Source organism: Protopterus annectens, chromosome 16.part0, assembly GCF_019279795.1.
Source record: "Protopterus annectens isolate FY-2018-M chromosome 16.part0, PAN1.0, whole genome shotgun sequence".
NCBI classification, from domain to species: domain Eukaryota; kingdom Metazoa; phylum Chordata; order Ceratodontiformes; family Protopteridae; genus Protopterus; species Protopterus annectens.
Genome location: NC_056750.1, coordinates 281315126 through 281331132, shown reverse-complemented (window position 1 = coordinate 281331132; position 16007 = coordinate 281315126). Strand labels below are relative to the sequence as shown.

At 45.6% G+C, this 16007-nt stretch overlaps 1 protein-coding gene across 2 annotated transcripts in view; it reads left to right on the top strand.

The window, feature by feature from the left end:
• LOC122790765 (Y+L amino acid transporter 2-like) overlaps nt 1-16007 on the top strand; it is a 1821102-nt gene that overhangs the window by 1524092 nt on the left and 281003 nt on the right. The gene's annotated exons all lie outside the window — the stretch shown is intronic.

Genomic DNA, 16007 nt, shown 5'->3' with positions numbered 1-16007 from the left:
TTGAGGCATTGACACAGATCAGCTTGGCTCCAGCTTCTGTCTCGGGGGCTGTCTCTTGTGAGCAGGGAGTGACCACGGTTCTGAGGCAGTGTTTCTCATTCTGGCTTCCTTTCCTCTTCAGGGGGGCCAGCTTTCAACGTAATAGAGAGAGCTCTGACTGCCGTAGTCAGCCAGTTGACCTCTTCCACCTCAGTGCAAGTATCCCTTTCGTCCTCACTCCCGGATGTTCAACCTGCACTCCAGCTCGGTCAGCGGATACCGAGACCTTAGGAGTCCCAGATAACAGTTCTTTCCTCTTTCTGATACCTCCCCAGACCACCCCACTGAGGAGGTCCTTAAGAAGAGAAAGTGTAAGATGAAACACTTGGATACCATGGGGGAATCTATCACCAAAGCCACTGACTTTGATGAAGGACAGGGATCCCAAAGGTCACCCCCTGATGATGTCTTCTTTGGAGACATCCTGGAAATACTGAAGCAGAGGGGTGACTGGAAGTCCCCAAATCCTTCTTCTGAGCAGTCGGTGTACCTGCAAGCTTTTGGCACCCAGCCATCTACTTCTTGGGTGACTCTGCCCACTGACAAACTCATTCAGTTGATCTCTCCGTGGGCATGGAAAGTCCCTGATACTATAGAACCTATCTCCAGGAAACCTGATAAAATTCTGTCCACTCCTGAAGACAAACAGTTCTGGGCTATAGGGTTAGCCATGGATGCCATAAACATCGTGGCAGCCACAAAGAAGGAACTGGCTGATGAGCGTTCCTCTGTTCATTCACCCAGCAGAGAGTCTCGTGCGATGGATAGATTTGGGAAGTGGGTCCATGTATCATCGGCCTGTGCCTTCTTTGAATTTTTTGACACACTTCTGGTTTAAGAGAAGGCGGGAATCAGTAATGGATTAAATAACAGTTGTTATAAAGAATGAAAACATAACTATTGCAAGTTTACTGTCAAAATGAAGAATGAAGGTTAGGCAAACACAGGAATGCCAAACGGCAGTTGGCTAATTTCCATACCAGTTGAGCGAATGTCCTTTGCAGCAAATGCCACTGTGCATTCGCTTATAAGTGGTTGATGATATAAAATAGAGATCACAGTAGAGTGTGGATTGGGAAATTTATCCTTTTCTTCATTGTCGTGAATATATAGTTTGCATGGGGTGTGTGGGGGTTGTAGGAGGGCTTGTCCACCTGCAAAAATGTGTAATCCATCTTATCAGTTACACTTTCTCTAGCACATGTAAGTATATAACATTCGATATTTGGCAAAAATGGTGAATATGCTGAATTCGTTCATCAGATTTGACATTTTCACCTACTTTATGTGCGTGATTTCGATGTTGTCTTGTGGTGTAGAAGCTGTTTTTTTGTTTTAAACGTCGACCTTTTGATAGTAAACCATTATTGCATAATCTGTGTAAATGAAAACAGATGTTATTTTGGTTTGTTTTCTTTTCTATTAATGTATGTATGTCTGTGTTTTAAGTGATAATTTAAAAAAAGTTGATCTGTTATTGTAAATCTTTATTCATTCCTTACTGATAGGACTTCGGTTCTGTCCTCGGAACTGACACGGTCATTTCCAAGCTCGTGCCAGCCAAAAACTCTCAGACCTACCCATAATGCCCCTCTGATAGACACTCCAGATCTCGTTTGCCGCTTTCCTCGTCAGACAAGCCTAGCCTCTCTCTCTCAAAGCTAAGTAGAATTTTGTGGGGTATTTTGTAGTTTCTTTTAAAACTTTATCATATTTTAGTCAGTTTAGCTTTTTCTGCCTATCGTCATCAGTTTCTGCTTCCTACCCTATACCTTCAGTAGTTAAATCTTTACCATTGTTAGTACTGTCCCTCTCTCCTGGCCTTTGTAGGCCCTCCTTTACCACCTGTGGTATTTCTAAATACCATTGTTGGTATTCTCTCCTTTTTTTCCCTTGTTGTTTTCTTTTAGGATAGCCCTTTGTTGCCAATGCTATGTCAGCCAAAGTTAAGTTGGGGTTTAAATAGTGAGACAAGTGTGGACGTAAGATACCCAACTCAGATGGTCACACTCAATGCGTTTACTGTCTGGGCGTGGACAATATAAGTTTGCTTGTGATATTTGTTCTAGTTTTAGCAATTGCACTCTAGCAGAGCACAAAAACAAGTTAATTCTGAAAGGTTTGATCAAAACACCCTTTTCAGAGGCTCACTCTGGGCCAGAGGTTTCACCACCTTCTAAGACCAAGAAACACAAGGAAAAACGTAGTCACTCAGTTCCTACATCTCCGTCAGTTATGGAATCGAGTCAGCAACAAGCTTCTCCGGCATCCTGGGCGCAGACATCTTCGGCACCAGGCCCTGTGTCTTCTCCCTCGGTGCCATCTGTGATTTTGACTCCTATTTCGGTTCCAGCTTCGGCACCATCGGCTTTGGTGCCATCCTTGGTTCCAACAATGGCTTTCACGACCACAACCTGCTTTGGGACCATCCCCAGGCATGGTGCTGATAACTTATTAGGCTCCACAGACTATGACCTTGGTTCCTAAGGTTGAATATTTTCCCCTGGACCAGATATTCTCCAACGTATGACCCCTTTTTGGGGCATCGGTTTAGCCCCTTTCTTGAAAGACCTGATTCTCCTTCAGCAGCTTCCTATAGATCCACCAGGAGCCTTTCTGAACATGATGTAGTGTGGGTTGTGGACCAGCTTCTGGCAGCTAGGGGATTGCCCACCCCCAACTAGACCTTCCGTCCCCTCTGGCTCGGAACCCTTAACAGCATATTCACCTGTTTATCCTCCTCCAGCCTCTACCCAGGCCCCGGAGATCTTGGTACCGATGACCACACCGGTGTCTGCTGTCTCAGCCCCAACTGTGGAGTTTTCCCTGTCGGCACAGACCTCCCTTGCTGCATCGGCTTCGTTGGAGCCAGTGCACTCTTGGAGCAGTGTTTGGACTGTCGGCACCTTGGTATCTAGCCCGGTGCCTATTTTTTCACTGTACCATCTATGTCCACGGCTCCGGCAGCTTCCAGTCCTCTCGGAGCTCCTCACTTGGAGGTGGGCTCCTCAGGATGGGGTGTGACTCAGATTCCGAGGTTGTCCTTCTCGGTTCCGGGCTCCCATCCCTCCTCAGGCAGGCCTGCTTTCCAGGTGACGGAGAGGGTCCTTGCCTCCACAGGCTCGCAGTCAGCACCAGTGACATTAATACCAGATCCCTCCTTTAGCATGCAGCTGTCCCAACCCCCTGCTTTGGGATCCCAGGCACGGGAGCCGCAAGAACTCCCTTTAAAGGGAACCCTTTCTCTGGAGTCCTCCTCAGAAGATCCCACTGGGGAGCCACCCCGGAAGAAACAGTGCATGAGGAAGTACCTTGATTCCTTTGAGGAATCTATTATTGAGGACACCGATTGTGATGAGGGAGCCACGGTCTCCCCCAGATGTCTCATTTGGAGACAGTCTCGAAATCCTCAAGCAGCGGCAAGACTGGAAATAATGTACCCCTTCTTCTGAGGAATCGGTGTTCTTGCAGGCCTTCCATGCCTAGCCATCTACTTCCTGGGTGACCCCACCTGCGGATGAGCTTATTAAGTTGATCATGCAGTGTGCCTGGAAGGCCCCGGACAGCTTAGAACCTGTCCCCCGGAAGCCGGACAAAATTCTATCCACCCCTGAAGACCAGCCCAACTGGTCCAAGCAGTTGACGGTTGATTCCATGGTCATGGCGGTGGCCACCAAGAGGAAACTGGCAGAAGATAGTTTCACTGTCCATCCTCCGAACAGGGAGTCTCGGGCCATGGACAGACTAGGGAAGCAGATCTATGCTTCAATGACCTTTGCCATTCGATCGCTGAAATATCTGGCACACTTCACTCACCTCCAAAGAGACCTAATCTCTGAAATGTCTTCCTTTTTGGCGAGGGTACTGTCTGATGAGGTGCGTGACACTGTCGCTTTGCAGCTAGCTACCCTTGAATCTAGCTCGAACTCATTGATGCATTTGATATCTCACACCACTGAAGGAGCAGCTCAAACTGCCACATCAGGCTTGGATGCATTTTTGTGACTTCGTAGACCCTTTTAAATCTTCCTTCGTCAATGCACCTGTCGACGAATCTGCACTTTTTGGCCCCAAAGTACGAAACACACTTGTAAGAAGTGAAAAAGATGGCAAGACCTTGTCTGCTGTGTGCATACATTTTTCCAACCTCCAGAGGTCCTTCTCCAGGAACCAGAGGGAAGGAAATTTGTGGTTCAAGAAATCTCAAGGATCCTTCTGCACCACTCGTGGTGAGCAATCCCCCACGGGCAGAAGGGGCAATTCATCTCGAAGATGCCCCTTTCGGGGTAGAGGGGGTCTGCATAACCAGGGCAATGGAGATTCCTTCTCTGGATTACCCTACCAGTGCTCCGGAGCAGCGGCCCGATTGCTTTCCTCTGGAAGCAATCAGGGGTCATTTTTCTCTGCACCTACCAGCTTGGCAACTTACTACTACCAATGTTTGGGTGCAGAGAATAATATCCAGAGGCTACCAGATACCATTCAGTTTAACTCCCAGACCCGTCAAATGAATCCCCGATGTACCACCCAATCAGAGGGAGGTAGCAGCCTTAGAAATAGAAAAGCTGCTAAGAAAAAGAGTCATCCAACCAGTCCCACCAGACTAGAGAGGATCCGGGATTTACTCGAGGTTCTTTTTAGTGCCAAAAAAGGCAGGGGACTGGAGACCAATCCTGGATCTCAGCCTATTGAACAAATTTATCAAACCTCAAAAATTCTGGATGGTCACGGTACAGTCCATTCTCCCGTTTCTAGGGAGGGACAACTGGATGTGCTCTATAGACCTCCAGGACGCGTATTACCACATAAAGATGGATCACCGCTCCCAGAGATGTCTCTGCTTCTGGTTGGGAGCCAATCACTACCAGTTCAGGGCACTGCCATTCCGTCCCTCGACAACCCCCCCCGAGTGTTCACCAAATGTATGGCAGTTGTAGTAGCTCTTCTTCGACTACAAGTATTCCAGGTGTTTCCGTATCTAGACGATTGGCTCCTTACTGCCTCGACCAGGAATCATCTGACTCGCAGCCTCTCTTACACTCAAGGCCTCGCTCTCCGCTTAGGGATCAAAATCAGCAAGGACAAATCTCAAATGTCCCCATCAAAAACACTGGAATTCATTGGAGCAGATGTTCTTCGTCTCACATTGCTGCAGTCATAACCTGTGGGTAGTCCGCTGTCCTCGATCGGCCCAAATACCAAAGAGCTGGGCTGGCGTCGGTCATTGTCACCTGGAGCTGACGTCAGTACGTAGTAGTACTTAAGCGCATGACCGACGCCATATCGTCAGTCTTTCTTGCCGTGTGGTCCGAAGCAGAAACAGCGTTTGCGAGTGCCGTTCGGCGTTCTGAAATTGTCTTTTTTCGAGTTTCAGACCGAAGACCAAGTTGGGCTAAGTACCCCGTTGGGGAAATCTTTGTCTTTTTCTTGCCTCAGTTTCCGGATGTCAGAAAAAGTTAATAATTGCATTTCTTGTGGGAAACAAATACCTCATAGGGATTATCACTCTTTCTGTATTCCTTGCTTGGGGCCTGAGCACGACGTGGTCAGGTGTCGCTTTTGTGCTAGATTTAATAAGCGCACCATTAAAAGGAGATTAGACTGTGCCAGGCTTGTTTTTGGTAAAAGGTGTAACTATAATATGCCGTCGGATCCTCCGACGCCGCACCGCTAAAAGCGTAAAGATAAATCTGTGAAGTCTAAACCGGATGAGTCGTCCGTTGCGGACGCCGGTTCTACGGAGCCTCCGGTTGAATCTGTGGATCCTGCCGAGGGTTCGGCTGAATCCCTGGGAGAACCTTTACTTTTGCAGGAGTTGGCCTCTCAGGATTTAGGCCCAGCTGAGGGTGCTTCTCAGGTGTCTGTAGTTCCATCCTTACAGAAGGTTATTAGGCCTTCTACTTCAGTGACTAAAGGCCATGCTAAGGCCAAACCTTGTCTTGTTGGCCCTGGTCATGGTTCTAGCTCTTCAGCCCCTGTTCCTAAAAAACATATGTTGAAAATGGCGGAGGACTTGATTACTTTGATCAGGGGTTCTATGCCCCCCCCCAGAGAAAAGGCCTAGGTTGGAGGCAGATTTAGAGGGAATGGATCATTCCTCTGACTACTCTGATTCCTCTGCTGAGGAAATTCAGGATTTCCCTTCTTATTCAGACTCGGATGCAGAGGATTCCTGTCCTTCTGCTTCTCCTCCAGAGGATTTTTCTTTTTCTGAGACTTTACATTCCATGAGGGAACATTTTAAGTGGGAGGGCCAGGATTTTTCAGATTCTCAGAAGAGGCTTAGGGAATTTTTGTTTCTACCACAGCATAGGCCCTTGGCTATTCCTCCTGTCTTAGATGTTGTTCAGGATGTTTTTTCTGAATCTTCCCTTAATTCTGATTCTTTGCCTCCTGCCCCTGTTAAGCCGGACAGATATTATAGAGTTCCAGAAGCACATAAATATTTGTACAAAAGTCCTAGAGCTGATCCGGAAACTATTATTCAAGGTCCGAAGGGTATTAGGGCTTCTGTGGTTAAGAATCCAGTTCCTTTGGATAAAGATTCTAGAGCTTTAGATAGGTGGGGGAAAAAAGTGTACACCTCATCTACGTTAGCTATGAGGGCGTTGAATTGCCAATTTCATATGCTGAAGTATCAGAACTTTTTGTTGGATCAATTGAAATCTAAGGTGGATGCTTTATCTGAGGGTATACAGTGTAAGGAGCTCCAGGAGTTGGTTCATGCATCAGATCAAGTTGGCAAGCATTCTTTACAGTGTGGTTTCGATGCTCTTCAGGCTACATCCAGGGTGGCTGCTACAGGTTCAGTTATTCGTAGACATGCCTGGCTTAAGGATCAAAATTTGTCAGAGCATGTTAAGGCTCGGATTTTGGATGCTCCTCTTCAATCGGAAGTACTTTTTGGTCCTCCTGTGGAATCAGTTTTGAAAAAGACGGAAGATAAGGCTAAGTCTATGCAGGCGGTCAAGGATTTTATGCAGGTGCAGCCCCCTAAGTTTAGTAGGAATTGGCCTGCTAGAGGATGGTCTTATCCTTCTTCGGATTATCAGTCTAAGGGCAGGTCTAGACATGGTAGAGGCAGAGCCCACACTCAGGGTTCTTTCAGACCTAGGACTTGGAGTTCTCCTGCACAGTCTTCTGGTGAGGGCAGGGGTCAGCCCTTTCGTAAACAGACCCAATGACCTGTATCTTCCGCTGCCAGACCCTTCTCTACTGGCAGCTCCTCTAGGAGGAAAGTTGGGACTTTTCAAACAAAACTGGCATTTGGTCACCCAGGACAAATGGGTGTTGGATATAATAAATCACGGGTACAAGTTTTATTTTCACACCTTTCCTCCTTTCAAAGGCATGCCGGATGTGCCTCCTCAGCAAAGGATGGAGGCTCAGGAGTGAATTTCTTTACTTTTTGCAGATGGGGACAATTCAGGTGGTCCCTCCGTCAGAAGTAGGCCTAGGTTTTTATTCCCGCCTTTTCCTAGTGCCAAAGAAAGGAAACACTTGGAGGCCAATTCTGGATTTGTCCATTCTCAATACCTACCTAGACATTCCAAAGTTCAAGATGTTAACATTACAACAACTTCTGCCTATGCTAGGCAAAGATCACTGGATGGTAACCCTGGATCTCAAAGAGGCCTATCTTCACATCCCTATCAGAACCAGCTGCAGGAGATTCCTGAGATTCCGGGCTGGTACTTCTCATTATCAGTTCTCTGCATTGCCCTTTGGTTTATCTACTGCGCCCAGGGTATTCACAAAAGTTCTGGCTCCTGTGATGGCCTTCCTCAGACAGAGAGGAATACAAATTTATCCTTATCTGGACGATTGCCTGATTCTTGCTCAAAACAAGGACAAGTTACTACAACATCTCCAGTATGTAATGGCAGTTTTAAGGTGCCTAGGGTATTCTGTGAGCGAAATAAAGTTCAGTCTAGTGCCCTCTCAGGACATGTGCTTTCTGGGTGTGAGACTGAATACAGCTTCTCAGATGGCATTTCTGACCCCGGACAAACAAAGAACTCTTCATCTGTACTTCCAGCAGTTATCACTAATGTCCAGGCTGACTGCAAAGACAGTCCTTCAAGCCTTGGGGTTCATGGCATCTTGCATTCTAGTACTTCCCAATGCCAAACTGCATATGAGGAAGATACAATGGTATCTCAAAAGTGTGTGGACTCAACACTGCCACGGTTTGGACACTGTCATTCAGATTATACCTTGCATCCAGAAGGAATTCTTGTGGTGGGCTCAGGAATGTCACCTAAACAAGGGACTCTCTGTGATCTGACCAGAGGCGAGTCGGATTCTAATGACGGATGCCTCGGACTTGGCTTGGGGGGCACACTTCAATGGAAAATGGATACAAGACACGTGGCCTCCCAAACTTTTACATTTGCATATCAACATGAAGGAGATGTTAGCAGTCCAATTTGCCTTGATAGCCTTCAAGGACCTACTTCAGCCGGGACAGGTGTTGATTCAAACAGACAGCACAACAGTCATGTGGTACATCAACAAGCAGGGGGGAACCCATTCCTACCCTCTTTGCAGACAAGCAATGATTTTGTGGGAGACTGCTCTGAGTTTGCACATCAATCTTCAAGCACGGTTTCTGCCAGGAGCACAGAACTCCCTAGCAGATGTATTGAGCAGGCAAATTGTGGATCCCCACGAGTGGAAACTGGACCCTCATGTATTCAAACGGGTCACCTTTAAAATCTCAAAATCGCGTTTGCCCGAAACGGAATCCGACGGGACGAGAATACCGAAAACGCAGATGACCAAAAAGGACGGACTCGGTAAGTGTGCGATCGAGTGAGGGATTTAGTGTTAGGGAGCGGACAGGTAAGTGTGCGATAGTGAGGGACTGTGGGTTAGGGGTGGGTTAAGTGAGTTAGGGTTAGGGTGCAGGTAGGGTGTGTGTGCGATGGTGAGGGACTGTGGGTTAGGGGTGGGTTAAGTGAGTTAGGGTTAGGGTGCAGGTAGGGTGTGTGTGCGATGGTGAGGGACTGTGGGTTAGAGACTCGGTAAGTGTGCGATCGAGTGAGGGATTTAGTGTTAGGGAGCGGACAGGTAAGTGTGCGATAGTGAGGGACTGTGGGTTAGGGGTGGGTTAAGTGAGTTAGGGTTAGGTTGCAGGTAGGGTGTGTGTGCGATGGTGAGGGACTGTGGGTTAGGGTGGGTTAAGTGAGTTAGGGTTAGGGTGCAGGTAGGGTGTGTGCGATGGTGAGGGACTGTGGGTTAGGGACTCGTAAGTGCGATCGAGTGAGGGATTTAGTGTTAGGGAGCGGACAGGTAAGTGTGCGATAGTGAGGGACTGTGGGTTAGGGGTGGGTTAAGTGAGTTAGGGTTAGGGTGGAGGTAGGGTAAGTGTGCGATGGTGAGGGACTGTGGGTTAGGGGTGGGTTAAGTGAGTTAGGGTTAGGGTGCAGGTAGGGTAAGTGTGAGGTAGTGTCGGACCTTAGGGTTAGGGTTTGGGTTAGGGATAGTGCATATGTTATGTAGTGTACTGTGTTGTTTACGTGTAGTGTGTTGGTGTAATGGTTTTCGGTGTTTTGCGTTGTCGGCGTTTTATGTTTTCGGTCTTTTCGTTTCGGTCATTAGTGTTTCGGGCAAACGCGGTTTCGAGGTTTTAAAGGTGATCCATTCAAACAGTTGACCGTGGCTTGGGGAGCTCCAGACATAGATCTGTTCGCTTCTCCACTGAATTTCCAACTGCCAAAATTTTGCACAAAGTTGTTCCACCCAAATGCTTGGAAAGTGGATGCTCTATCTTTCAGTTGGAACAACCTTCACGTTTATGCTTTTCCCCCTCTGCCTCTTCTTCCCAAGGTACTCTTGAAAGCCAGGAGGGACAAGCCTTGCATGATTCTAATAGCACCAGATTGGCCTCGTCAGCATTGGTATCCTCTGCTGAGGAGTTTAATTCAGGAGCCTCCTTGGCCTTTGCCACAGGTTCCTCATTTGTTGTCCCAGTCAAACAATCATTTTCTCAATGTTCGGGTGCAGTCCCTGCATCTAACAGCCTGGCGTATTCTGTAATGGAGCCGGTGGGCTCTCAGCTTCCTCAACAGGTTTTAGATGTCATTTTGGAAGCCAGGCGGCCTAGTACTAGAAAAGTTTATGCTGATAAATGGAAGAGATTTTTTCTTTGGAGCACAGCAAAGGGCTTTGATGTTTCAGTGCCTAATTTGAGTTTTGCACTGCAGTATCTTACTGAATTACTGGACAAGGGTTTGTCATTCTCTTCTGTGAAGGTTCATGCTGCAGCCATTTCTGCTCGCTATGATTGTGACCCTCCTTTATTTTCTCACCCTTTGTTCAAACAATTTCTTAGAGGGGCAAAGAATATAAGACCACGTAGAGCTCCTACTCCTTCCTGGGATCTCAATTTTGTGTTGGAGAAGCTTACTTTACCTCCTTTTGAACCTGCAGCTTTGTCTGAATTGAAGTTTTTGTCTTGGAAGACTGCTTTTTTGTTGGCCATTACTTCTGCTAGGAGGGTATCTGAATTGCAGGCACTCATGGCAGTTGAACCCTTTCTGATATTCCATAAGGATAGAGTTTCTTTGCGAACTAACCCTACTTTTATGCCTAAAGTGATTTCTAATGTGGCCTTGAACCAGTCTATTCATTTGCCTACGTTTTATGCTGATCCCCAAAATAAGGGGGAAAGTCTTGCATTCTTTGGATATCCACAGACAGTTACGTTATTATTTGAGCAGAACTAAAGAGTTCAGACAGAGTCAACAGTTATTTGTTTCTTTTGCTTTGGGTTCACAAAGGAAGGCTGTTTCAAAGCAGACTATTTCTAAGTGGATTGGTCAATGTATTGCTTTTGTTATTCTCATCATGGGAAGGATGTTCCTGCTGGGATCAGGCCTCATTCTACTAGGGCTACTGCCACATCTACTGCTTTTTGAGGGGGTAGCTACTAAGGATATTTTGGAGGCAGCTACTTGGAGTTCAGTACACACTTTTACTAAGCATTACCATCTCCTCTTTATTCCAAGTCCAGGGCTGGGTTTGCCACTGCAGTTTTACAGGGCATGTTAGCAGCTCCTAATGCTACTTAGTTTGCCAGCCTCCCTTTTCCTTGGCTTTGGGATTCTACCCACAGGTTATGACTGCAGCAATGTGAGACAAAGAACATAGTACAGTTTTGTACCTACCATAAATGTAGATGTTCGAGGATCTACATTGCTGCAGTCCAATTATCCCTCCCTCCTTCCCCTCTATAGTTTGTGGTTGGGTGTTTACTATTTTGGCTCTGGCCTTCTTTCATTCTTAGGCCTTCTGACATCTGGGGCAAGAAAGACTGAGGATATGGCGTCGGTCATGCGCTTAAGTACTACTACGTACTGACGTCAGCTCCAGGCGACAATGACCGACGCCAGCCCAGCTCTTTGGTATTCGGGCCGATCGAGGACAGCGGACTACCCACAGGTTATGACTGCAGCAATGTAGATCCTCGAACATCTACATTTATGGTAGGTACAAAACTGTACTTTTTCGACACAACATCCTGTCAAGCTTCCCTTCCTTCTCACAGGCTTTCGAAAATAAGACACCAAATCCAAACCCTTCTTCCACAGACCTTTGTACCAGCATACCTTGTACTGCAACTCTTAGGCTCCATGGCAGCTGCCATTACTCTAGTACCACTGGCGAGGTTGCACATGGGAATACTACAGTGGCTCCTTTCTTCACAATGTCGATCTTAACTCACCCACTCAACCACATGATACATCTTACAAATCTTTGCAAGGAACAAATGCTATGGTGGATGAAGCCAGAACTGAACCTTTGGTATCGACCGTTCTGTCTCCCTCAGCCAACAGCCACGGTGACCACAGACACTTCCCTGTTAGGGTGGGAGGGGCATTTCCAGGGAAAGATGATCCAAGGCACCTGGTCCCCCATGGAGGCCAATTTGCACATAAGGAACTGAGGGCAGTTCTCTTAGCGTTGCAAGCGTTCCATACATCCCTCTCTTCTGGGACAATTGCAGTTCAGTCAGACAGCATTTCAGTCGTCTGGTATATCAACAAGCAAGGCAGAACCAGGTCTTACCCCCTGTGTTGCGAAGCCATGAGGATTTGGCACTGAGAGATAGCTTCCAACCGCTTTCTTATAGCAATGCACATTCCCGGGAGTTCCAACCTTATTGCGGATAATCTGAGCAAGAACATCCTGATGCCTCACGAGTGGTCCCTCAATCCTGTAATAGCGGATTGGATATTTCGCCGCTGGGGCAGGCCTTGCTGCGATCTGTTTGCTTCCCCCTTAAACAACAAATGCAGAAGCTACTTTGCCCTGATTCCCCCTTCAGGGGTAACCACTGAGGGATGCTCTAATGCACGATTGGCCCCCGGGTCTACTGTATGCCTTTCCCCCGTTTCCCCTCATCTCGAAATTCCTCTAGAAAGCTCAAAGGTTGAGAAGCAAAGTGAACCTCATTGCTCCTTATTGGCCACATCAAGTCTGGTGCCCTTTCCTATGGCCTTACCTCATTCACAGCCCGTGGATCCTGGATCATTCCCAATGTCTGCTATCTTACCCTCAGGGACTGATTCACCCCAGTCTCCACAGCCTCAAGCTCACAGCTTGGTTCCTCAACTTTCAGTGATTGCCAGACTGCCTGATATCTCATCTCCTGTTCGTGAAATTCTTCTGCCTTCACACAAACCTTCCACCAGGAAAATTTATTCTAGTAAATGGATTAGTTCTCCATTTGGGCCAAAGATCAGAACATAGACCCTTTCTCTATGCCTACTCAAAAGATCCTACAATACCTGATGACTCTTCTACATGCAGGATCCTCAGCATTGACAATCAATGTACATTTAGCAGCTATCACAAATTTTCATAATGGACTTGGTAATTCTTCTGTTATGTCACACCACCTGTTCAAAACCTTTTTGAAAGGAGTATTACACATCAAACCTCCTGTCAAGCCCCCCATAGAAACCTGGGACTTGACCTTGGTATTTCAGTCACTAACAGGCCCTCCTTTCGAGCTTTTTGATTCTTGTGATATAACATTTTTATCATGGAAGACTCTACTTTTATTAGCACTTATCTCAGTGAGAAGAGTATCTGAGTTCCGGGCCTTGAGTGTCAAGAGACCTTACTTGAACTTCCACAGGGATAGAGTGTCCCTTTGTACTGACCTTTCTTTCTTGCCCAAGGTCATTTCTGGGTTTTCCATTAACCAATCTGTTGACCTGCCGGTTTTCTTCCCTCAGCATTTAAACAGAGGGGAGTACCTTTTGCAAACCCTTGATGTGCATCGGCAGCTTAATTGTTATTTGGACAGGACTAAATCTTTCAGGAAAATGGGTCAATTGTTTGTGGCCTTTGCAGGACCCAGATTGGGTAAACCTGTCTCCAAAGTGACTCTATCCTCCTGGCATAGAAACGTCATTACCTTTATCTACCAACAGAATAAGCTATCCTTACGTTCCAGTATAAAGGCTCGTTCTACTAGATCGATGGCTACTTTTGTAGCTTTTCATTCCAGAGCCTCTATGGATGATATCTGCACAGCAGTCACTTGGGCAAGACCTCATACCTTTATCTATCGTTACAAATTAGATTTGGCCTCCAGGGGACGAGCATCTTTTGGTTCTATGGTGCTCACGAATATCCTTCCTTAGGGCCACCCAGGACTCAAGTAGTTGGGGACTTGGTCCTATCAGTAAGGAATAAATAAAGATTTACAACATCAGATAAAGAAGTTGTGTCTTATCATAAAGTTCCATCTGTGTTATAGATCTTTATTCATTCATTACTTCCCGCCCTCCTTCCCCCCTGCCTGAACTCCTGGTGGACTTTAGGAACTCCTGGTTAGGGTATTTGCTCAGACAGAGCCTCTTACTGTTTTTCTCTTACTATCTCTATAATATAGGGGCAGGGAAACTTGATCTGGAGTGTCTATGAGAGTGGCATTATGGGTAGGTCTTAACTGAGAGTTTATGGCGCGAGCTTGGAAACGTCCGTGTCGGTTCCAAGGATGGAACCAAAGTCCTATCAGTAATGAATGAATAAAGCTCTACAACACAGATGAAACATTATGGTAAGAAGTAAGGAATGACAACAGAATTAAGATTTTAAGTGCAAAGCAATTTTTTTTCAAATAAGCACACATTTGTTGTAATACACGATAGCTCCTGCCGGCACTTAGCTACCAGCAGAGCTATCATTTCAACAGCTGGTTCCAGATGGTGTCCACTAGAATACAGTAGGAAGTGTAACCAGTAAATGTTAAAAAATATGAATCCCAACACATTTTCAGAATTGTGTTTTGCAGGAGGGCTTGCACCTCCAACCCCCATATGACTGGGAGGCTTCATCCATCCACCAATCTTTACTAAATATAACCAACTCCGTGGTCACATTAGTTTGTTGAAAGGGGCAAAAACAACTTTTAAAAAGTTTCAGGTTTTGTGATTGTGAAGCAGCTCACAATTGTAACATACAGTCAAGTGTAATTGGTAATATGTAGTCGTAATATCACACTCAGGTTTGTTTTCTACATTACATTTGAGGATGTCAGTCTGGCAGACTGCCACACATTTCTCGTACCTGTTCTTCCTTGACGTTTGATATTACTTCTTCTCAAAGACTGTAGGCAGAGCAGCATCGTGGGTCTGAGGAATAAAGCCTTACTGCTTCCCAGACAACCTGTGTTCAGTTAACTCCATTCTACATTCTGCAAATATGGAAAATAAGATCTGTTTTTAAGTTCATCACTCTAAATAGAAGTAGCGACTATAGTAACAGAGATAAAACAACTGGAACTGAGATATGTAGAAAAGGGTAGGAGCAAACTGCATAGGAAAAAATGTGAATTGTGGAAACAATACATACAGGGGAGGAATGAGGTTTAAAAGAAGGCAGGACTTAAATGAGCTATGTAATGTTTGAAAATGATTGGGTAGATTATAAGTGATGTATAATGTTAGCAACTGGGAGTGTGTCAGTATGGTTTGTGATGTAAAATGCTTGCAACTAGGATTGTGTTGGTGTAGTTTGTTTTCATTTATATAAATGCGTGATTGCTTATGCCGTAAGTGATGGTTTAATAAAGATGTTTTTTATTTAAAAAAGGGGCAATAATTGAATAATTTATGTAATGTTGCTTAGGTTGTGTGATATATAACAATATATGTGAAGTATAATGTTTGTTAATGTTATTTTGACATTGTCGCGTTCGATTCTCAGCTAGATCGTCTTCTGTGTGGAGGCATGCATGAATGGACGTTCCTTCTTTGAAGGTTGTGCGTCAGGGCTGGTAACTCGGCACATAAAAATCCACTACCAAGCATTAGCGGACCGGAGTTCCGCTGTAGCGACCCCTAACCAGGATAAGCCGAAAGACACACCACAACAATGTTATTTTAATACAGTTTGATCACTTTTGTTTAAATGTAAATTTGCCTATGTCACAGGTAATAATTCAATAAAGGTGTTTAAAAAAAGCACAGGAAATCACAGTTTAAAGATACAAAGTTTAAATTAGGTACAAGAAAGTTTTTTTTCCGCACAGAAAGGATGGTACAAGCAGTCTTCTAGAAGTGGTTGTAGAATTAAAAAATATGGCAGAACTCAGCCTTGTCACAGGTATAAGGCAGTTCATGTGCAGTAGAAAAGTAATATCTGTAACTTATTATTTAGGATAACATCCACTTACTAAAGGGTAAAAAGTCCAGACAGGCAACCCAGTCAGTAAAAACTGCTAGAAAGACCTAGCCAAGTTAGAGTTTTTCAAGGTGTAATACTGTTAATGGACATCAGGCTTGGTTTTAATTGATGGATTCCCAAAATATATTCATACAATTCACTTATGATGCACTGATGAACTCAGAAAAAGGGAGAAACATGAAATTTTTACAGCTAGTGGTGTTTGGTATTATTGGCCTGAATTGAATGCGTTTGACTTTTGCCTGGTGCAAGCTAACAAGTAA